At 45.4% G+C, this 22,465-nt stretch overlaps 2 non-coding genes across 2 annotated transcripts; one reads left to right on the top strand and one right to left on the bottom strand.

Annotated features, from left to right (window-relative positions):
• Window positions 1–18,068: 18,068 nt before the first annotated feature.
• trnag-ucc (transfer RNA glycine (anticodon UCC)) lies at window positions 18,069–18,140 on the bottom strand. The gene has a single exon. It is a non-coding gene; the product is annotated as a tRNA-Gly (tRNA).
• A 3,317-nt stretch (window positions 18,141–21,457) lies between these two features.
• trnag-ucc (transfer RNA glycine (anticodon UCC)) lies at window positions 21,458–21,529 on the top strand. The gene has a single exon. It is a non-coding gene; the product is annotated as a tRNA-Gly (tRNA).
• Window positions 21,530–22,465: the final 936 nt, after the last annotated feature.

Below are 22,465 nucleotides of genomic sequence, written 5' to 3'. Positions count from 1 at the left end.
GAGTCGAGGAGTTCGGAGGGTCCTAAGCTGCGAGTCGAGGAGTTCGGAGGGTCCTAAGCTGCGAGTCGAGGAGTTCGGAGGGTCCTAAGCTGCGAGTCGAGGAGTTCGGAGGGTCCTAAGCTGCGAGTCGAGGAGTTCGGAGGGTCCTAAGCTGCGAGTCGAGGAGTTCGGAGGGTCCTAAGCTGCGAGTCGAGGAGTTCGGAGGGTCCTAAGCTGCGAGTCGAGGAGTTCGGAGGGTCCTAAGCTGCGAGTCGAGGAGTTCGGAGGGTCCTAAGCTGCGAGTCGAGGAGTTCGGAGGGTCCTAAGCTGCGAGTCGAGGAGTTCGGAGGGTCCTAAGCTGCGAGTCGAGGAGTTCGGAGGGTCCTAAGCTGCGAGTCGAGGAGTTCGGAGAGAATCGAATGGTGGCCAGAAGACTTCAGAAATTGAGCTCCAACGGCTGTGCACGTAGTGGTTTGGACTTTGATAAGTTTGGCGCCTTTTCTTTAATTTTCTCTTCATATATACTGTATCGTTATTAATCACTTAGTTATAGTAACCTTTATAAATTGTACTCATTTAATCGCATATGGTGTACTGTTTGTTTTTGGGTGAGGCGGTGACATCACACAGCATCCACACCAGCTGATTACCCAGTTTGGCGGGGCCGAAGGCTGCTCCCCCTAGACGAGAACGAGCTGAGCGAGCCTGAGGCGACCCAGGGGGTTACAGGGAGAAGCTAAAATCAGAGGTATAGGTATTACAGTGGAGTAAAGGGAATTGTAGAGGTGTGAGAGAGGAGCAGCCAAAGTTGTTCGGAAGGGAGCACTAGCAGGGAGAACAGTAGAACAGCAATTGTTGAAGTTTCTACGGGCAATTTGGAAGTGCCGAATGGATATACCTCAAAGAAAAAGAAGTATTCTAAAGGCAGGATGATGCAACCATGGCTGACAAGGGAAGTCAAAAACAACATAAAAATAAAAGAGAGGGCCAATAATAGAGCAAAAATAAGTAGGGATCGGGAAGCTTTTAAAACCAACAAAAGGCAACTGAAAAAGCCATAAGGAAGAAAAAGGTGAAATATGAAGGTAAGCTAGCCAACAATATCAAAAAGGATACCAAGTGCTTTTCAGATATATGAAGAGTTAAAAGAGAAGCAAGAGTGGATATTGGACTACTGGAAAATGATGCTGTAGAGGTAGTAATGGGTGACAAGAAAATAGCAGGCAAACTGAAGATACCTTGTATACATCTTCACTGTGGAGGACATCAATATGCTGGAGGTTCAAAAGTGTTGAAGGGCAGAAGTAAGTGCAATTGGAGAAGGTGCTTGTGAAGCTGAAAGGTATAAACACAGATATGTCACCTGGACCAGATAGTGTACACCCCAGGGTTCTGAAAGAGGTAGCTGGAGAGATTGTGGAGGCATTCGTAATGATCTCTTAAGCATCACTAGATTTTGGCATGGTTTTGGGGGACTGAAAAATTGCAAATGTCATTCCACTCTTTAAGGAGGGAGGAAAGCAGAAGAAAGGAAATTATAGGCCAGTTAGCCTGACCTCAGTTGTTGAGAAGATGTTGGAATCAATTGTTAAGAATGTGGTTTTAGGGCAGATGATAAAAAAGGCCAAAGTCAGCATGCTTTCCTTAAAGGAAAATCTTGACTGACAAATCTGTTGGAATTCTTGAAGAAAATAACATGCAAGATAGACAAAGGTGGATGTTGTGTAAGATTTTCAGAAGGCCTTGGACAAGGTGCCGCACATGAGTGTGCTTAACAAGTTACGAGCTCATTGTACAGTAAGGAAGGTACCAGCATTGATAGAGCATTGGCTGATTGGCAGGAAGCAAAAAGTGAGAATAAAGGGAGCCTTTTCTGTTTGGCTGCCAGTGACAAGTGCTGTTCTGAACGGGTCAGTGTTTAATTTGCTTGTTTTTACGGTATATGTCAATGATTTGGATGATGGAATTGATGGCTTTGTGACCAGGTTTCCAGATGATACGAAGATAGGTGGAGAGGCAGGTACTGATGAGGCTGAAGAAGGACTTACACAGATTAGAAGAATGGGTAAAGGAGTGGCAGATGAAGCATAACATTGGAAAGTGTATGATTATGCACTTTGGTAGGAAGAACAAAAGCATAGACTATTTTCTAAATGGGCAGAAAATTCAAAAAAACTGAGGTGCAGAGGAACTTGGGAGTCTTTGTGCAGGATTCCCTAAAGGTTAACTTGCATGTTGAATCGGTGGTGAGGAAGGCGAATGCAATGTTAGCATTCACTTCAAGAGGACTAGAATATAAAAACAAGGATGAAATGCTAAGGCTTCATAAAGCACTGGGAAAGCCTCACTTGGAGGATTGTGAGCAGTTGAGGGCGCATTATCTCAGAAAGAATGTGCTGACATTGGAGAAATTTCAAAGGGTGTTCACGAGAATGATTCCAGGAATGAAAGACGTTTGATGGCTGTGGGCTTGTACTCAATGGAATTTAGAAGAATGGGGAAGAATCTCATTGAAACCTATTGAATATTGAAAGGTCTGGGTACAGTAAATGAGAGGATGTTTCCAATAGTTAGGGAGTCTAGGACAAGAGGGCACAGTCTCAGAATAGAAAGACATCCATCTACAGCAGAGATAAGGAGGAATTTCTTTAGCCAGAGGGTTTGTGGATCCTCTGGAATCTGTGGAATTCATTGCCACAGATGGCTGTGGAGGCTGGGTCATTGGGAGTGTTTAAGGCAGAAGTTGATAGTTTCTTCATTAGTCAGCATGTGAAAGGTTACGGGGAGAAGGCAGAAGGATGGAATTGAGAGGAAAAATTAATCGGCCATGATGAAATGGTGAAGCAGACTCAATGAGCCAAATTGCCTAATTCCGCTCCTATCTCTCATGGTATTATGGCCTTCTTAACCACTCTATAAACTTGCATGGTAACTTTGAGGGATCTATGGATATGGGCCCCAAGATTCCTCTATTCCTTCACACTTTTAAGAATCCTGCCATTAACCCTGTGCGCTGCCTTCAAATTCAACTTTCCAAAGTGAACCAGTTCACTTTTCCTGGTTGAATTCCACCTGCCGCTTCTCAGCCCAACTTTGTATCCTGTCAATGTCCTGTTCTAACCTATGCCCCCTCCACACTATCCACAACTTCACCAGCATCTGCCTCACCTGCAAACTCACCTTCTACTTGCTCATCCAAGTCATTTATAAAAATCACAAAGATCCTGGAACACCTTTGTTCACTGAACTCCAGGCAGAATCCTCTCCATCTTCTACTGTAGGTTTCCACAAATAAAATGAAGTGAAGGTGTTTGATGCTTATTGAACTCCAAAACCTACACAACAAAAGTGTCCGAAAACCTTTTACATAATAATGTCATCACATCAGACCGGCCTCTTAAAGCAAAACCCCAACTCGATGTTGGTGGTTGTGGATTTTGTTACTCTACACAGCGCCCACCCCCCACCATGCCAGAATTCACTAAAACCGGCACAGTGAGCCTGTTTGGAGCTCAGCCAAGCCACCCAGCTCGTGCCCTGTGTTCCATGGATAGAACAGCAAAAGGCTCTGGCTTAAATGGAGGAGCGTTGACACATTCACGGTCATGTTCTGATGCCCAGGGACATGGTAGCAGAATATTTTAAATCTTGGGCTGGTTTAAGGTGATCTACCAAAATACACTCAGGTTTACCCCTCTTTTCTATGATAAAAGTCTTTTCTCCTCATTTCATAGCGTGGAACAGTCCATCATGAAGGGCCCTAAGGGGGTGTGCATCATGCCAGACAAAAACAGACAAGGCAGAATGTTGGCCAACAGGAACCCAAGAGCGCTGCATGCCATGGTGGGAGGTAGGAATAGATGAAAAGGAACTGAGTTTACTGAGGAGGGTGGAACGCCCTATCTAGTCCATTGAACATTCTTTAGGTTTCAATGAGATCAACCCGCATTCTTCTAAATTCCAGTGAGTACAGGCCCAAAGCTGCTGAATGCTCCACATCTTAACCCCTTCATTCCCGAACCATCCTCGTGAACTTGCTAAGGACTCAATCCAATGACAACACATCTTTTCTGAGATATGGGTCCCAAAACTGTTGATAATACTCCAAATGTGGCCTGAGTAGAGTCTTATAAATGCTCAGCATTATTTCCATCCAGTAGTATTCTACTCCCCTTGAAAAAAATGTCAAAATTGCCTTTGTTGTCTCTACTACAGACTCAACCTGTAAGGTAACCTTCTGGGTATATTGCACAAGGACTCCTAGGTCCCCTTACACCTCTGATGTCTGAATTTACCCGCATTGTTACTTAACAGATTAGTCAGGTCAGGCAAGACTTCCCTTTACAGAAACCATGCTGACTTTGACTTATTTTATCATTAGTCTCCGAGTACCCCGAAACCTCATCCTTAATAATAGACTCCAACACTTCCCAACCACTGAGGTTAGGCTAACTGGCTTATAATTTCCTTCCTTTTGCCTTCCTCCCTTCTTAAAGAGTGGAGAGATATTGAATTGAATTGAATGATCTTTATTGTCATTATACATAGGTACAATGAAACTCTGTTTGGCTTCCTCTCAGGCAAACTAACAAAGCGGTAGATAAAAACATCACAGTAATAGAAAAACAGCATTAAATAGATAAGTAGCAGAAAATAAGTTGCAGCAACACCAGAATATCAGAGTAATGCACAAAGTGCTGTTAGTACAAGTATTTGAGTCCTTGTGTGTGCATGTGTGGATAAAAATATTTACAATTTTCCAGCCCTCTGGGACCATGCCAGAATCAAGTGATTCTTGAAACATCATGACCAATGCATCTGTTATCTCTTCAGTAACATCTCTCAGGATTCTGGAATGTAGTCCATCTGGTCCAGGTGATGTTTCCACCTTTGAGTTTGCCGAGCAGTTTTTCTTTTGTAATAGCAATGGCACCCAGTCCTGGTCCCTGACACTCATGGACCTCTGGCACACTGCTAGTGCCTTCCACAGTGAAGACAGATGCAAAATATACCTCATCAGCATCATTTTCCGATGGTCCAATATCAACTCCAATATAACTGGAAAAATTTTTAGTATCCTGCTTTATATTATTGGCTAGTCTGTCCTTATATTTCATCTTTTCCCTTCTTATAGCTTTCTTAGTTGCCTTTTGTTGGACTTTAAAAGCTTCCCAATCACTTTTGCTACCTTACATGCCCTTTCCTTGGCTTTTATGTAGTCAGTCCTTAACTTCCTTTGTCAGCCATGGTTGCCTACCCCTGCCATTTGAGAACAACTTCTTCTGCGGGACATATCTCTTGTGCCTTATGAACTATTTTCAGAAACTTCTGCCGTCACCCCCAGCAGTATCCTCCTCCAATCCACTGGGGCAAGCTCCTCTCTCATGATCTGTAATTCTCTTCATTCCCTTTCGATACTGATACATGTGGCTTTTGCTTCTCCTTCTCAAGTTGCTTTATGAATTCAATCACTATCTCTTGAGGGTTCCTTTACGTTAAGCTCCCTAATAAGATACGGGTTATGACACAACACCCAACATAAGATCACCTTTCCCCCAGTAGGCTCAAGCACAAGAAGCTCCAAAAAGCCATCTTGTAGACATTTAACAAATTCCTTCTTGTCTGGTCCAACACCAACCTGATTTACCCTGTCTCCTTGCATATTGAAGTCCCCCATTACAATTGTGACATTACCATTATTACTTGCCTTTTCAATTTCCCTTTGCAATCTCAACCCCAAATCCTGGCAACTACTTGGAGGCCTAGATTTGATTCCCATAATAGTTTTTTAACCCTTGCAGTTTCTTAACTCCATTCACAAAGATTCAATGTTCTCTGACCCTTTGTCACCTCTTTCTAAAGATGTAGTTCCATCTCTTACCAACAGAGCCTCACCACCACCTTTGCCTTCCTGCCTGTCCTTTTGATGTCCTTCTTTCAGCCACAGCTTGGTGATGCCCACAACATCATACTTGCCAATCTCTAATTGCTCCATGAGTTTGTCCACCTTATTCTGAACGTTACATGTATTTAAAGATGGCACCTTCAGCCCTACATTCTTCAAGTTTTGTATTTTTGAATTTTGCCTCCTGGTACAATTTAACTCTTTGCTGTGTGTGCATTTGTACCCAATCATTGGGTTGTCCTTCCTAACATTCATGTTACACCCATCATCTACTCATCATCAGTCAAGAACTTGATTAGCAGTGTTGCCTTTAAATGCACTACACAGGAGAAGCATAGGTTCAGCAGCTTGCAGAATGAAGGAATGATAGAAATTTACCATGCCTAAAAACTCCTGTACCTTTTTAGTAGTGTGGGGGCAGTGGGAAATCCATAATAGTGGCTACTTTTGATGGGAGGAGTTTTGCACCTTCTGCAGAAATGCAATGGCTGAGAGTCAATGATTGACAACCCAACCTGGCATTTTGCAGGGTTAATAGTCAACCCGTGTTGGCTTAAACACTTGAAAAGTTTGCGGAGATGAGATACGTGTTTGGATTTGGAAGCACTGGTGACAATTATGTTATCCAGATAAATGAGAAGAAATGAAAAGAAAACCTAAGTCTTTTAATACAGCGTCCGTCAGACATTGGAAAGTCTGTGCTGCGTTTTTCAGTCCAAACGACATGGCAGAAATTCAAAAAGGCCAGGCGGGGTTATCATACCTGTGTTGGGAATGTCCTCTGAGCAAACAGGCACCTGATGGTAGCCCCAAACTAGATCGCCTTTGGGAAAAATTAACTTTCCGGCTAAATGTGCCAATAAGTCTTGAATGTGTGAGACTGGGTAACGATCGAGGTGGCGGCCTTGTTAAGGTGTTGGTAATCACCACAAGGCCAGCAACCACCAATGCACTTGGGGACCATATGGAGGGGCAAAGCCCAGGGGATAATTGATTGGCATACAATTCTGAGTCTTTTCAGGTTGGCAAACTCAGCTTTTCTGGGTCCAGTCTACGCACACGGGCATGGACAGGTGGGCCAGTTGCGGAAATGTGGTGCTTGACCCTGTGTTTTGAAACTAGTGGAGAACGTGGGCTTGGTGAGGTTTGGGAATTTGCCCAGCAGTTGAATAAACTCACTTGTGAGTTTATTGTGGGGAACTTACTGGGGGAGTAGGTTAACAACACAAAGTCCTTGACATCCACAAACTGGCAATTCTTAAGATTGTCTAAAAGTCCTTGGGCACGCAGGAAATCTGCACCAAGCAGAGGTCTAGCCACTTTAGTCAGGATGAAGCCTCATGTATACTGTCGCCCGCTGAAGCAGAGTGACACCCATCGTGTCCCGTAAGTCTGGATTGTCGCAACAGCTGTCGTCTGAGTGGACAGAGTCAGAGTGGTGATCTTGAGGCTTTAGCTCTTCGAGGCTTCCGCAAAGACAGGCTTCAGTCAGAGAAGGGAAAGAAAGGCTCCAGGTAAAGTGTTTTTCTTCCCTTCTTTATATCTGCTCAGCTAGGGCAGTAGAGATGCCAGGCAGGATAGTTGAATGCTCCTCTTACGGGATGTAGGACGGCAGGAAGACCTCCAGTGTCCCTGACGACTACAACTGTAAGAAGTGCATCCAGCTGCAGGTTCTAACAATCCATGTTAAGGAGTTGGAGCTGGAAGTGGATGAACTTCAGAGGGGGTGATAGATAGGAGAGGTAGTTATGCCCAAGGTGCTGGACACAGGAGACTGGGTGACAGTCAGGAAGGGACAAGGGGTAAAGGAGCACTGTGGCCATCCCTGTTAACAACAGGATAATCACTTTGGATACTATCGAGGGGGAACGACCTAACAGAGAAAATGTGATAGGGGATTCGTTAGAGGGAGAACAGACAGGAGGCAAGAACAAGATTCCCGGGTGGTATGCTGACCCCTGGGTGCCAGGATCCGAGATATCTCAGATTGATTGGGAAGGTGCATGGCCAGATGTTGTGGTTCATGTAGGCACCAATGACATGGGTAGGAAGGGTGATGAGGTCCAAGGAGTTAGGTGCTAAGTTAAAGTGCAAGGTCTCCAGGGTTTTAGTTACCCGTACCACATGCTAGTGAGGCCACAACTAGGAAGATTATACAGTTTGTTAGCTACATTAGTACATGGCTAAAGAGTTGGTGCAGGAGGGAGGGTATAATATTTTTAGATGTTTGGGTTCTCTTCCAGGGAAGGTGGGGCCTGTACAGAAGGGTTTCAAAGGCTTCAAATTTAATGTCAGAGAGATGTATACAATATACATCCTGAAATGCTTTCCCTTCGCAAACATCCATGAAAACAGAGGAGTGTCCCAAAGAATGAATGACAGTTAAATGTTAGAAGCCCGAAGCCCCCCCCAGCTCTTCTCCCTCCCACGTGTAAGTGGCAGCAAGCAACTCCCCCCTCGCCCCACCAGCAAAAAGCATTGGCACCCGCCACCGAGCGCTCAAGCGTGAGCAATGCAAGAGCAAAGACACAGACGCAGTACCCCAAAGTTCACCCAGTATTCAACATACCACAAGCTCTCTCTCTCTCTCCCTAATAAAGGAGAAAGAGATGCCTCCATTTCACAGTGAGAGGGGAGACATAACAGACAACTCACTCCACCTCTACTGGAGGAGGACTAATATCCTATCAGGAAGGTTTGTTAATGCTGCATAGTGGGACAGGGGGCTTTAAACTAGATTTGCAGGGGGGTGGGAAAGCAGGGTGGCAGAGCAGTTAGTAGAATGGTTGTGGAGGTAAGGTCTCTGACAAAGTCAGGAATTAAAAGATTGAGTTTGGTGCAACTGGTGTCCTGAGCTCTGTATATTTCAATGCAAAAAGTATCGTTGAAGTAGTTGGTTTACAAACAGAGACAATGGCCAGTGAGCAGAGGCTGTTGATGGGGCAAAACTACAGTCAGCAGGATGAGTTGCAACACAAAAGGCAGACTAAATCAAATAGGGTGAACGCAGGACTGAAGGTGTTGTATTCAAATGTGTGCAGTATACAGAATAAGGTCGATGAACTTGCAGCATGGTGCAGATTGGCATTTGAGATGTAGGCATCACTGAATCATGGCTGAAAGATTGCAACTGGAAGCTTAATGTCCAAGGATTCACATTGTATCGAAAGGATTGGTAGGAAGGCAAAGGGGGTGGCTTGGCTCCTTTGGTAAAAAATGTAATCAAATCATTAGAAAGTGGTGACCTAGGGTCAGGCATTGTGGAATCATTGTGGATAGATCAAAGGAACTGCAAGGGTAAAAAGACCCTGATGGGAGGTTTATACAAACCCCCAATCACAGGTGAGGATGAGGTCTACAAATTATAAAGGAACATGGAAATTACAGGCCAAACCAGCAATGGTATAGTTGTCATGAGGAGTGGAATTTCAATATGTGGGTAGATTGGAAAAATCAGGTTGGTGCTGGATTCCAGGAGGGCAAATTTCTAGAATGCCTTCAAGATAGGTTTTAGAGCAGGTCAGCTATTCTGGATCGGGGGGTTGTGCAATGAACCGGAATTTATTTGAGAACTTAAGTATTTGTGCGGGAACAGAGAGAATTCTGAAGGGTTTGAAGGCTTTCTAGCACCCCTGTAGAGTAGGCAGACGGTATCTGTTTCCCTTGGCTGAAATATGTAATACAGGAGGACATACATTTAAGGTCAAATGAGGTAATTTTAACAGACATGTGAGGAGCAAGTTTCTGTACAAAGTGATTGGAAGGTACCGGGAATGCGCTGCCTGAGGTGGTGGTAGGGGCAGATAGATTAGAGGCATTTAGATAGGCACATGAACGTGAAGGAATGATATGGACAGAAGGGATTAGCTGAGTTGGCCATTTTGTTACCAGTTGGTTGGGCACAACTTGGTGGGCTGAGGGCCTGTTCCTCTTCTGTTCTGCTCTATGTCCAAGTCTTCCGGTAAAAGAATCCTGAGGGGATACTGAGCATAATATGATAGATTTCAGTCTGAAATTTGAGAAGCAGATGTTAAAATCAGAAGAATCAGTATCACAATGGAGTAAAGGGAATTACAGAGGCAGGAGACAAGAGGTGGCCAGAATTAATTGGGAAAGAACACTTTTTCCAGAACTTGGCCAGAATTAATTGTGAAAGAGCAGCAATGGCTGGAATGTCTGGGAGCAATTCGGAAGGCACGGGATATATACATCTCAAAGAGGAAGAAGTATTCTAAAGGCAAGATGACACCACTGTGGCTAACAAAATAAGTGAATGCCAACATCAAAGCAAAAGAGAAGGCATATAATAGTCCAAAGATAGAGGATTGGGAAGCTTTTAAAAACCAACAGAAGTCAAATAAAAAAAGTTGTTAAGGTAAAGAAAAAATACAACAGTAAGCTAACCAATAATATTAAAGTGGATATCAAAAGTTTCTTCAGATCCATAAAGTGTTAAAGAGGGACGAATGTGGATATTGGACTGCTGGAAATCGATGTTGGAGAGGTAGTAATGGGGTCAACAAAATAGCAGATGAATTAAATAAGAATTTTACATCAGTCTTCTCTATGGAAGAGAATAGCAGTATGGTGGAAATTCCAGGCGTCAGAGGTCATGAAGCATGTGAAGTTACCATAACTAGAGAGAAGGTTCTTGGGAAAGTGGAAGGTCTGAATGCAGATAAGTCACCTGGACCAGATGGTGTACACCCCAGGGTTCTGAAAGAGGTGGCTGAAGAGATTGTGCAGCCATTAGCAATGATCCTTCAAGAATCACTAGGTTCTAGACGGGTTCCGAAGGACTGGAAAATTACAAATGTCACTCCACTCTTCATAAAGGGAGAGAGGCAGAAGAAAGGAAATTGTTGGCCAGACCTCAGTGGCTGGGAAGATCTTGGAGTCGATTAATAAGGATGAGGTCTCAGTGCACTTGGAGTCATATGATAAAATAGGCCGTAGTCAGTACGGTTTCCTCAAGGTAAAATCTTGCCTGACAAATCTGTTGGAATTCTTTGACAAGTAACAAGCAGGATATACAAAGGAGAATCAGTTAATGTTGTGTACTTGGATTTTCAGAAGGCCTTTGACAAGATGCCACACATGAGGCTGCTTAACAAACTACAAGCCCGTGGTATTACAGGGAATATACTGTAATACTGTTGGCCTTCATTGCTAGAGGTACAGTATTGAATTTAAGAGCAGGGAGGTTATGCTGAAACTGTACAGGGTATTGGTGAGGTTGGAGTAGTGTGTGCAGTTCTGGTCTCCTTATTTGAGGAAGGATATACTGGCTTTGGAGGTGGTGTAGAGGAGGTTCACCAGGTTGATTCCAGAGATGAGGAGGGTTAGACTATGAGGAGAGATTGAATCGCCTAGATTGAATGGCAGAGCAGATTGGCTGGAATTCAGAAGAATGAGAGGAGATCTCATAGAAACGTATAAAATTATGAAAGGGATAGGAAGGTTGTTTCCACTGGTAGGTGAGACTAGAAGTAGGGGGCATAGTCTCAAGATTTGGGAGTAAATATAGGATGGAGATGAGGAGGAACTGCTTTTCCCAGAGGGTGGAGAATTTGTGGAATTCTCTGCTCTATGCAGCAGTGGAGGCTCCCTCAGTAACTATATTGAAGACAAGGTTGGGTAGATTTTTGTGTATTAGGGGAATTAAGGAGTATGGGAAATAGGTGGGTAGGTGGAGATGAGTCCATGGCCAGATCAGCCATGATCTGATTGTATGGTGGAGCAGGCTCGATGGGCTGAATGGCCTACTCCTGCTCCTATTTCTTATGTTCTTATATTAAAGGCAAAGCTTAATGAATTATTGATTGGTCAGGACATGAAGGATTACGGAGGGAAGGCAGGAGAAAGGAGTTGAGAGGGAAACTGAATCAGCCTTCATGAAATGGCAGAGCAGATTGGATGGTCAAATAGCCCAATTCTGCTCCTATATTTTATGGATCCTGCTGTCACTGGCACCCACCAGCGAGGTTTCGTCGCTCTTTGGCTTCTCATCAATAGGCGATGGCGACGACACACTCACTAGAGCACCTGTGTCACACAGAAAACGTCGCCCTGAAAGGGAATCTGTGATGAACTGGAACCCACGGTCTTCACAGACCTCTGATGTCCCGATGCGCTGGGACTGTCGAGGCTGCAAGACGGTCGGCACCTCCTAGCGTTCCTACTGGGCGGCAGAAGTACAAGCCCCGCGTTGCCAGTTTCTCAGCCGCAGGCGTCCTTACATTCGGGGCCTATTGAGGTCGAGAAAGGAGGAGGAATGACGCACCGCTGCCTGGCTGAGTGTGGGCTATCAGCTCCCTGTTGCCATTCATGGGTGCATTAGAGAGGCCTATACAAACTTGATCAGGCATTTGCTGCGTGGAGAGTTCTTTAAAACAAGGATGGTTATATACCAGGAAAGTCAGCGTGAGGTCAATGAACTCCAATGTTTCAGCATCCCCGAGGCCGGGCAAGGAGAGCAACAGTTTAGCGCGCTCAGACCCCGCTGTTCCAAAAGCCTATGAAAGGTGAGTTTTCAGTGATCAGGTGTGCTAGTAGAGATTGTCACCGCCGTGGAGTTACTGAGCGACGCCACCACATAGAAAAATTTGATGTTGGCGGCGGAGATTTCTCGTAGCGCCGATTGGGCCCCATCCTGCTTCAACCAAGCGACCCCATTTTCGCTCCCAAACCTTCAGCAGCTTCAAAGCGACTGCGTTGGCCGACATGCTCAATAAGTTTGGAATCATCCTAGAGCGGGGGTCGGCAACCTGCGGCTCCCGAGCCATTTGTGGCTCTTTTATCTCTGTGCTGCGGCTCCCTGTGGCTTTGGGAAATAATTGGTCAGTATTTAATTAAAATGTATTTTATGTTAGTTTGTTAGCTTTTGAAATGTAATTCTAAATTTGAAGATTATGGTGATCTTGTACAATCTAAGTGTGGCGACACATTTCCTGGCACATCCGAAAGGGCTCACAATTAGCCACCGTTCCGGCTAAGGGAGATAGCCTACGGGGGGTTGTGAGTACGCGTCTTTTGCAGCATCTGCGTCCATGGGGGCTGGGTTGAGGGAGGCTTAAAAGCAAGGCTGTTTAGTTCGAATAAAGTTATTCGACTGCAGTTTACTGACTGCGTGAGCACACCGCTACAACGTGTTTTTATCGCTATTAATATACGTCACCACTGCCAATACCTGACACCCGCCAGTGCGCGATTTCTTTAATTTTTCGATCCAAGGTAAGCCAACTATGGAGAATTCTAAAAAAAGAAAAGTGACTGAAGAAAACAGAACGTTTAATGATACGTGGACAGATTCATTTGCTTTCACTGTTGACGAGACTGGTTTACCGGTATGCTTAATATGCAATGAGAAACTAGCAAACAACAAAAAGTCAAATGTCGCAAAGCATTTCCAGAATAAACACGCAGCCTTTGCTCAAAAATATCCGGATGGAGATGAGAGAAAAAAAGCCGTTTCGGAACTGATGCGGAAGGTTGATCTGAGCAAAAATCATTTCCAGAAATGGATGAAGTCTGGAAAATCAACGACATACACCAGTTATATTGCCGCTCAGGAAATAGTCAGGCACGGGAAGCAGTTTACAGATGGTGAATATATAAAAGAATCTTTCATTAAGATTTCAGAACATCTATTCACGGACTTTAAAAACAAGAGTGAAATTGTGCAGAAAATCAGGGATATGCCCCTCTCTGCAAAGACTGTCAAAGACAGAACCATAAAAATGGCAGAAGACATCACAAGACAGCAAATTAAAGACATCAATTCAGCTGTGGCCTACTCGATTGCCTGTGACGAGTCTAAAGACAAAGGTGATATTGAACAAATAGCGTTGTTCTGCCGGTATGTAAACTCTGCCGGGCCACAGGAAGGACTGATTGAGTTGATACCTCTAAAAGACCACACACGGGGGGAGGACATCTGTGAGGCTGTCTTGAATTGTTTAAGAGCCAAAGGAATAAAGACCACCCATCTGGTGTCAGTAGCTACTGATGGGGCACCGAATATGACGGGAACGCACAAGGGATTTGTGGCTTTACTGCAGAAGTCGCTGGACAGAAAGCTGCTGACTTTTCACTGCATCTTGCACCAAGAGGCACTGTGCGCTCAAACATTTCCTCCGGAATGCACAGAAGTAATGGATGTTGTCATTCAGATTGTCAATAAAATAATGGCAAAAAGTTTAAATCACCGTCAATTCCGTTTGTTACTGGACGAGCTGGAAAGCGCATATTCTGATCTCCTGCTGCACAACAAAGTCCGGTGGCTATCCAAAGGGGAGGTGCTGAAACGCTTTGTCGCGTGTCTGGAAGAAGTGAAAACTTTCCTGGGCAGCAAAGGGCTCACCTTTCCTGAGCTGGAACAGCCAGAGTGGCTGGAAAAGCTACACTTCATGGTAGACATGACAGCACACCTGAACACGCTGAACACAGCTCTTCAGGGGAAAGGACGCACAGCCCTACACATGTTGGAGGATGTTTTGGCATTCGAGCGCAAGTTGACAGTGCTTGCCAGAGATTTACAGAAAGGCACTTTGTCTCACTTCCCCAATTTGAGAGAGTTCAAACAAGGTCACGACATGATAATTTCGGAGTATTTACATTCTGCAATCATCGCAATGCAAACATCGTTTGGGAAACGCTTCTGTGAGTTCAGAGAGGAAAAAAACACATTATCCTTCCCGGTCACTCCCTTAACATCGATCCTTCCCTACTGAATACGACTGCATTGGCAGGTGTGAGTCAACCTGATCTTGAGATGGAACTGGCCGACATAGCCGACAAAGACATATGGGTGTCCAAGTTTAGACGCTTGACAGCAGACCTTGAAGATGTTGCCCGTCAGAAGGCCGTTCTTGCTCAGAATCACAAATGGAGTGATATTGAAAACCTTCCAAAACCGGACAAACTTGTGTTCGAAACATGGAATGCTATGCCCGACATTTATGTAAACATGAAAAAGTATGCGCTTGGAGTCCTGTCGATCTTTGGATCCACATATGTATGTGAGCAGGTGTTCTCCAACATGAACTTTATTAAAAACAAACATCGCGCACGCCTCACAGATGACAGCTTGCGATCCTGTGTAAAGATGAAGGTGACGTCATACAGCCCTGATGTGCAGACGCTGTGCGCTGAGGTCCAGGACCAGAAATCCCATTAACCAAGTATGATAAATATTTTAATTGCCTATTATTTTATGTATATTCATATTTTTTCATTGTTCAGTGAAATAGTCCTTTTATTTTTCAGGCTGACAGCTGGCTGACGTTATTTTTGGTTTGCTGCTGGCGGAAAATTTAAGTTTGGCATTTTTCATAAATACAAGAAGGACTCAAATAGACATTGAGTATTTTACTTAAAAGTAACTTTCAACCCAACGTCTTTTTTTCGGAGTTCAAAATGTTTTTGTTGCATGCAGAAATGTAATTTCGTTTTCTCTGCAGGAGTTCATCAATTTCATAAATGCAACACATTATAGTTTGTTTATACATAGCATAAAGGCAAAAAAAACGTTGTATGCAGTGTTATTTCATTTTAAATGTCAAACGGGTTTTGCGGCTCCCAGTGTTTTCTTTTCTGTGGGAAACGGGTCCAAGTGGCTCTTTCAGTGGTAAAGGTTGCTGACCCCTGTCCTAGAGCATCGGGGCCACCAGTGTAGGTTACCGAAAATAAAACGAAGTGAGGCGTTTTGTGATTAACAGAACCACGTAACACATTTTATTGAACTCCAAAAACCTGCACAACAAAAACAAATCACATCACACCAGCCTCTTAAAGCTAAACCCCAACTCAATGTCGGTGGTTGTGAATTATGTACATTCTCCCAGTTGCGTTACCCTACAATATCACCATCCGCCTTCTGTGGACAAGTGAGTTTTGAATCCAGATAACCATGTTTCTCTGGATCCCATGCCTCCTGGCTTTCTGAAAGAGGAAACCTTGTCAAACCCCTTACTAAAATGTTCTACATGTGCAGTGTAATTTGGCCCGTCGTGATGGCAGCACGGACATCGTGACGGAAGGTTTTATGTCTGTACTTTGTTGAGCTATACTGCATACCTGGAACTGCTGTCACCTATTTCAGCGAAGATGGTCTGCACTATTCTGCCGCCCCATCCGGGTAATCTGTGATGAGGTGGCTCCATGATCTTCCATCTCCAGACCTCCATACCGAACCACTTGACATCTCTTCAGCACTGCGGACCAGGAGGAGAGGGGAAGCGGAGAGAAGTGTCTGAGTTCTATGGAAATGTCAATAAATGGATAGTCTACCGCTGGGCTGTAGACTATCCATGCTGAATAAGGTGATGCTTCTCTAGTTGCTGTTTGGCCCCAGCCTAGTAGTGGAAGCGGGGAAGTGGAAGTGGATAGGGGAAGTTGAGTTGAAGTGAGTGGGGTGTAACTGGGAGCCTGGGACTGCTGCACCACACACAACATGGAGGTTCTGTAAAGTGCTCACCCAGTCTGTGATCGGTCTCACTGATGTACAGCCGGTCACATCGCGAGCAGCGGACGAGGTTAGAGGAGGTGTGAGTGAATTTTTTGATTCACCAGGAAGGGCTGTTTGGGCTTCTAAAAGGAGGGAATCGGGACAGGTATTGGGGGGGGGGGGGTGAGATGGAGAGGGAGACGCAGAGAGTGGTCCCTGCGGAAACCTGACGGGGGTGGGGAGGAGAAGTTGTGACGGGTGGAGGGATCCTGCGGCAGCTGGGAAATTATGAAGGGTGGTGGAAGCCGGTGGCTGGTAGAGTCGGAAGTCCAGGAAAGTAGGAAGACCACAGATCTTTTGGTTATGTACTGTGCGGGATTTCTTTTTAAAGCAACGCCATTGGAAAGGAAATAAATTCAAATAAATATCTGATTTACTGTGACTTTGGATCACCTCACCCACATTAATCCTGCTGCTTTCGGGACTGAACGATAGACACACTGGGAACTCAGCACAACCAATAACTGAGGCGCCCGCTTGCAGCAAAAGTCTTAGACATTTGATGAACAAGTTCCAACACTTTGTGATGTTCTCCATTCAGCTTTTAAATATATTTACAATTCCCTCTTTGAAGGCTTTATTGGTGAATTCGGACTATCATTGCAGGCCTGGGTGTGGAATCACTCCCGACGTCCAGTCAAACTCCTAATCAAAACACGAAATCTCTGACTCTTCCTGAACACTCCGTGTTTATTCCATCGGCAGTTAGTGTCCTGTGGGTGACATGGTGCATGAGGGAAGGGAAACCTGTAATTTTAATCGGCGGAATGATGCACACCAGGCAGGTAACGGCAGGTAACTGGTGAGCGGCTATTGAGTAGTAGGCTTGTCCGTTGTGTCTAAGCCACTACATGGTCGACCAAGGGGCCGAGGCTGAATTAATGAAACGTTCTCCTTGTTGGTTCTTCTTCCTCTTGCCTTTCCGTCACGCCACCCTGTAGCCCCGCGCCTCTTTCTCCATGTAGTCAGTCCAGGTGGAGGAAGACATGCTCTGATAGGGGTCTAGCAGGATCCGGCAGCAGCGAGCAATCAGAAGGCACAGGAAGATGAAGAGGAAGAAAACCAGCACTAAGGTGATCTTTTGATCCTGGGACGCAGTGTGGGCTGAACCGGCGGCTGCCTCGGGCAGGATTGTACTCAAAAGGTCTTCAGTCATTTCCGGTTATCCGAACTCTACCGTGACATGGCTGCTTCGGGGGCCCTATAATGGAAGAAAAGGCCGCATTTTAAAACTATAAATAATTTGTTTCGTAAGAACTTATCTAGAACTTTCAAAGATTAAAGAGCCTGGTTGAAGCAGCGGGGATAACTTCACTCAGCTCCACTGTCCCATCACTGAACTGTTCCCACAACCTACGGACTCACTTCCAAGGACTCTCCATCTCATATCCTCGATATTGTTTATTGTTCATTTAATCATTAATTATTTTTGTATTTGCACAGTTCTCTTTTGCACGGTGATTGTCCGCCCCCTGCTGGGTGCGATCTTTCATTGATTCTATTGTATTTATCGTGAATGCCCGCAAGAAAATGAATCTCCGGGTTATATACGCCGACTATATGTGCTTTGATAAAGAACAAAGTCACCTCACTGTTTACTCTGGGCGCAGTCTGGGTGAGCCTGTTTAATATTAGCAGAACTCAGTCGGCATTACACTAATCCCCCAAAACAATCGCTGCGATGGCCGGGAATCGAACCCGGGTCAACTGCTTGGAAGGCAGCTATGCTCACCACTATACCACCATCGCCTGCTGGAGAAAGTTGTTATTTGGATTGGATGTCCGTAGCTGGTGAGTGCTTTTGTTTGCTATTTTCACTAACGATTTGAACGACAATGCTTTTAACGTGGTTACTACGTTTCGAGATGACATTTGGTGGAGCAGGTGACAGTGAAGAAGGTTAAAGCAAGAAAAGATCGACGGATGTTACCGAGACAGGAGGGTGTTAGGTTATAGGGAAAGGATGGATAAGATGGGGGACTCTTTGCCTGGAGCTTAACAAGTTGAGGGGTCGCGCCCTCTCGGGTTGGGAGGAATGTGAAACTGGAGCGCACATGTTTAAGATGAGAGGAGAGAGATTAAAGGAAGTGATAAAAGTTGGCACAATTAAAACTTTTAAAAAAGATCCTGACAGATACACGGACACAGTCCTCCAGCGGACGGCGGCCCCACATCCATCACGAAATCCGGCAAGTCAGAAACATGGAAGATCTTCCTCTCACAGCTGAAGGGACGGCACCGGAAAAAGCCCTTCAGCCCAACTGGTCCATGCCGACCAAAATGCCCATTTGCCCGCGTTTGGCCGTGATTCTTTAAACCTTTCATATCCATGTCCCAAGAGTGTTTTACATCGATACCGGTAAGACCATCGGCAAGAAACAGAAAAGGTGCTTTTTTCCCCCTTTCCCACCCGGCCGAACACTCATACGAACTGTGTTCCTCTGACCTTGGAGAAAGCAGATCCTGGCAGTCATCGTCTGACCCCTCTGGGGCTCCGGGGACTGTGTCAGCTCCTAGGCTGAACGTGCCTCGGGTTTTCCTTTCGATCAATAGTTGGCGACTCCTGGCCCCCAATTCCTGACCCGTCGGCCATTCTCACCCTCGCTGGGCCTCATCTATACTGGGAATACCCCGTCGACCCTTCTACCTTCGTCTCCATTCCGTTACACCCTCACTCTCACAGAGCCGTTGTTCATCCTTCCTAAAGTCTGGACGGCAGTATATAAATGCAGGTCTCTCTGTTTCGCTTTCTCTGTTTCTCTCCGTCTCTGTCTCTCCTCGCCCCTCTCTCTCTCCCACCTTCTCTCTCATTCTCTCTCTCTGTCTCTCCTCGCCTCTCTCTCTCTCTCCCACCTCTCTCATTCTCTCTCTCTCTGTCTCTCCTCGCCTCTCTCTCTCTCTCTCCCACCTTCTCTCTCATTCTCTCTCTCTCTGTCTTTCCTCGACTCTCTCTCTCTCTCTCTCCCACCTTCTCTCTCATTCTCTCTCTCTGTCTCTCCTCGATTCTCTCGCACCTTCTCTCTCATTCTCTCTCTCACCTTCTCTCTATTCTCTCTCTCTCTCTCTCTCTCTCTATTCTCTCTCTCTCTCTCTCTCTCTCTCTCTCTCTCTCTCTCTCTCTCTCTCTCTCTCTCTCTCTCTCTCTCTCTCTCTCTCTCTCTCTCTCTCTCTCTCTCTCTCTCTCTCTCCACACACACCACTCACTCTGTTCCGAGAGGAAACGAACATAATCGCAGCAGGTTCGTCCGCTTTCCGTTCTTTCCCTTGGTAATGAGAATCAGAAAAAATTACGAGTTTTCAAATAGATGCTTTCCCCCCTCTTTTTCCCGTCCCGGCACGAAATGAAAAGCAGGCGCCCTGAATCGGGAACATTTCTGAAGAACAACCAACTGTAGGCGACCCGGCACGATGTACCTGTTCTCACACACTGGCATCGGCTGCACGGTGGTTGCTGGTTGTCCTGGTAACTGCGGGTACACGGTGGTTGCTGGTTGTCCTGGTAACTGCGGGTACACGGTGGTTGCTGGTTGTCCTGGTAACTGCGGGTACACGGTGGTTGCTGGTTGTCCTGGTAACTGCGGGTACACGGTTGTTGCTGGTTGTCCTGGTAACTGCGGGTACACGGTGTTTGCTGGTTGTCCTGGTAACTGCGGGTACACGGTGGTTGCTGGTTGTCCTGGTAACTGCGGGTACACGGTGGTTGCTGGTTGTCCTGGTAACTGCGGGTACACGGTGGTTGCGAGTTGACCTGGTCACTGCGGGTACACGGTGGTTGCGAGTTGACCTGGTCACTGCGGGTACACGGTGGTTGCGAGTTGACCTGGTCACTGCGGGTACACGGTGATTGCGAGTTGACCTGGTCACTGCGGGTACACGGTGATTGCGAGTTGACCTGGTCACTGCGGCTGTAGTAAGGCTCCGCTCGTGCACAGGAGGGGTTGGGACAGGCTCGTCCTCCATTGGGCGAATGTCAGTGTGCTCCATAATGATCAACAGCCAGCCTGCATTTGTACAGCGTCCTCTGGGATGGATCTCACCCCAGAGCCCGTGGATTCATTTGCTCCTTGATATCATCCCGAGTCGGGGAGGTTTAAGCTGTCACCTACCTACAACACACACACAGCGGGGCGCTTCCTCAGTACCGCTCCTCACACAACGCAGCTCTCCCTGTACCGCCCCCACAGCGCGGCGCTCCCTCAGTATAGCCAATTCCCGCAACGTGGCGATCCCTCAGTACATCCCTTTCCTATAACGCGACGCTCGCTTAGTACATTCTCTCCTCGCAGCGTGATGCTCCCTCAGTACATCCCCTCTCTGCAACCTGGGGCTCCCTCAGTAGCGCCCCCTCCCCACCGCGAGACTCACTCAATTAGCCCATCCCCGCAGCACGACGCTCCCACATTATTCCCCTCACCAGTCGGCGGTTCCTCAGACCATTCCCTCCACGGTGCGACTGGATCCTACAATGCGGCGTTCCCTCGGTGTTGCCCCCTAAGAGTTAATAACCCCTCAGTTCTCTCTCTGACAGTGCGGCGCTCCCTCAGCGCTGCCCCTCTAACAGGAATGGATCGTTGATTTATCATGACTTTCAATGACTCGCCAGGCAAAGCTGTGAGTGCGGGTTCAGGGCCAGAGAGAGCTCCGGCGACCAGCTTGCAGGGGCACAGAGATTTAAGTTCCTGCCGTTACTTTTCTGACGGGGGTACTAAATAGAAACGGGCCTTTCCAAATATCTGACAATGGATCCTTACAAAAATAACAAAATGTTTAATATATAACAAAAGGCTATAATTAATTGTCAGCTACTGAGTGTAGAAATACCAGATCTTGGAATTTTGCAAAAAAAAAGTTTAAAATTAAACATTTGATTAAAACGCGCGCCAGAAGTTACTATATAGATATTCAGGACCAATGCTATTTGACTTTGTAACTTGAAAAAAGAATACTTTTTGCAAGAACACAATGTAGTTAAGAAAAATAGTAAAAATGAAATACAATATATTCCACCAGCTGTGTTGCTGTGAGTTCACGGTTGTAGGCAGTACTACAAGAACTTTCTCCAGCCCGCGATGGTGGTATAGTGGTGAGCATAGCTGCCTTCCAAGCAGTTGACCCGGGTTCGATTCCCGGCCATCGCAGCACATATTTTTATTTATCTGTTTTATACATTTTAGAATTTTTAATCACAGTTATTGAATCATCTTACTTCTATCTCCGATTACTTTACAAAAGTAAGTAGTTTTATCCTCCTTTAGATAAGCTTGGAACTTTTCGTTACCAGTATTTTTTATGTTTACCGAGTCAGCTCCATTCGCCAATCAAGTTGCAGATTTGTTATGATTGACAGGACATGTTATGTACGCAGGCGTAGGGGTGGGACTATGTACCATTCCGAGTTTCCAATAGGTGTATCGATCGACCAATCCAAGAACAAAAAGGGCGAGAAGCTGCAAATGCTGGAAATATTGATCAGAATCAGAATCACTTTATTGCCAGTATGTGAAACATACCAGAATTGATTGTGCTTCGGTGCCAAGCATAAAAAACAGGGCAATACCACAACAGACAACACAATAACAACCAACAATTTACCGGACAATAGTGCAAACAGACATGAGCAATCAACAATCAGCAGAATGGTCACATGTGCAGACGTCAATAATTAAATTTAAATAAATATGAACATTTGAACAGGCTCTATAATTATCAGCAGAACAAGGAGACAGGAAAGAGCAGTTACAGGATGTTGTGCAGGGATTACACTTGAGTTGAGTTTTGTTCAGAAGCTGGACAGCTACAGGAAAGAAATTTCGGAGATAACGGCTATTTCTGCTTGATGGGAGGAATTCAATGTTCAAAGTATAGTACATTGAATTCTGCTAGTGACCATATACAGCCCTGAGATTGTATCTTTTTTCAGACATTCATATTAGAACAAAGAAATAAAATAGAATTAATGAAAAACTACAAACGAAGGCTGACAAAAAAAATTGTTCAAAAGAAACCCAACTGTGCAAATTCAAAACAAAAAAAAGTAATAACAGACAGGTATATGGAGGAATTTAAGGTGGAGG

This window comes from Hypanus sabinus, chromosome 9 (genome assembly GCF_030144855.1).
Source record: "Hypanus sabinus isolate sHypSab1 chromosome 9, sHypSab1.hap1, whole genome shotgun sequence".
In the NCBI taxonomy this organism is placed as follows: domain Eukaryota; kingdom Metazoa; phylum Chordata; class Chondrichthyes; order Myliobatiformes; family Dasyatidae; genus Hypanus; species Hypanus sabinus.
The sequence above is the reverse complement of the archived record's forward strand: the minus strand, read 5'-3'. Positions and strand labels throughout refer to the sequence as shown.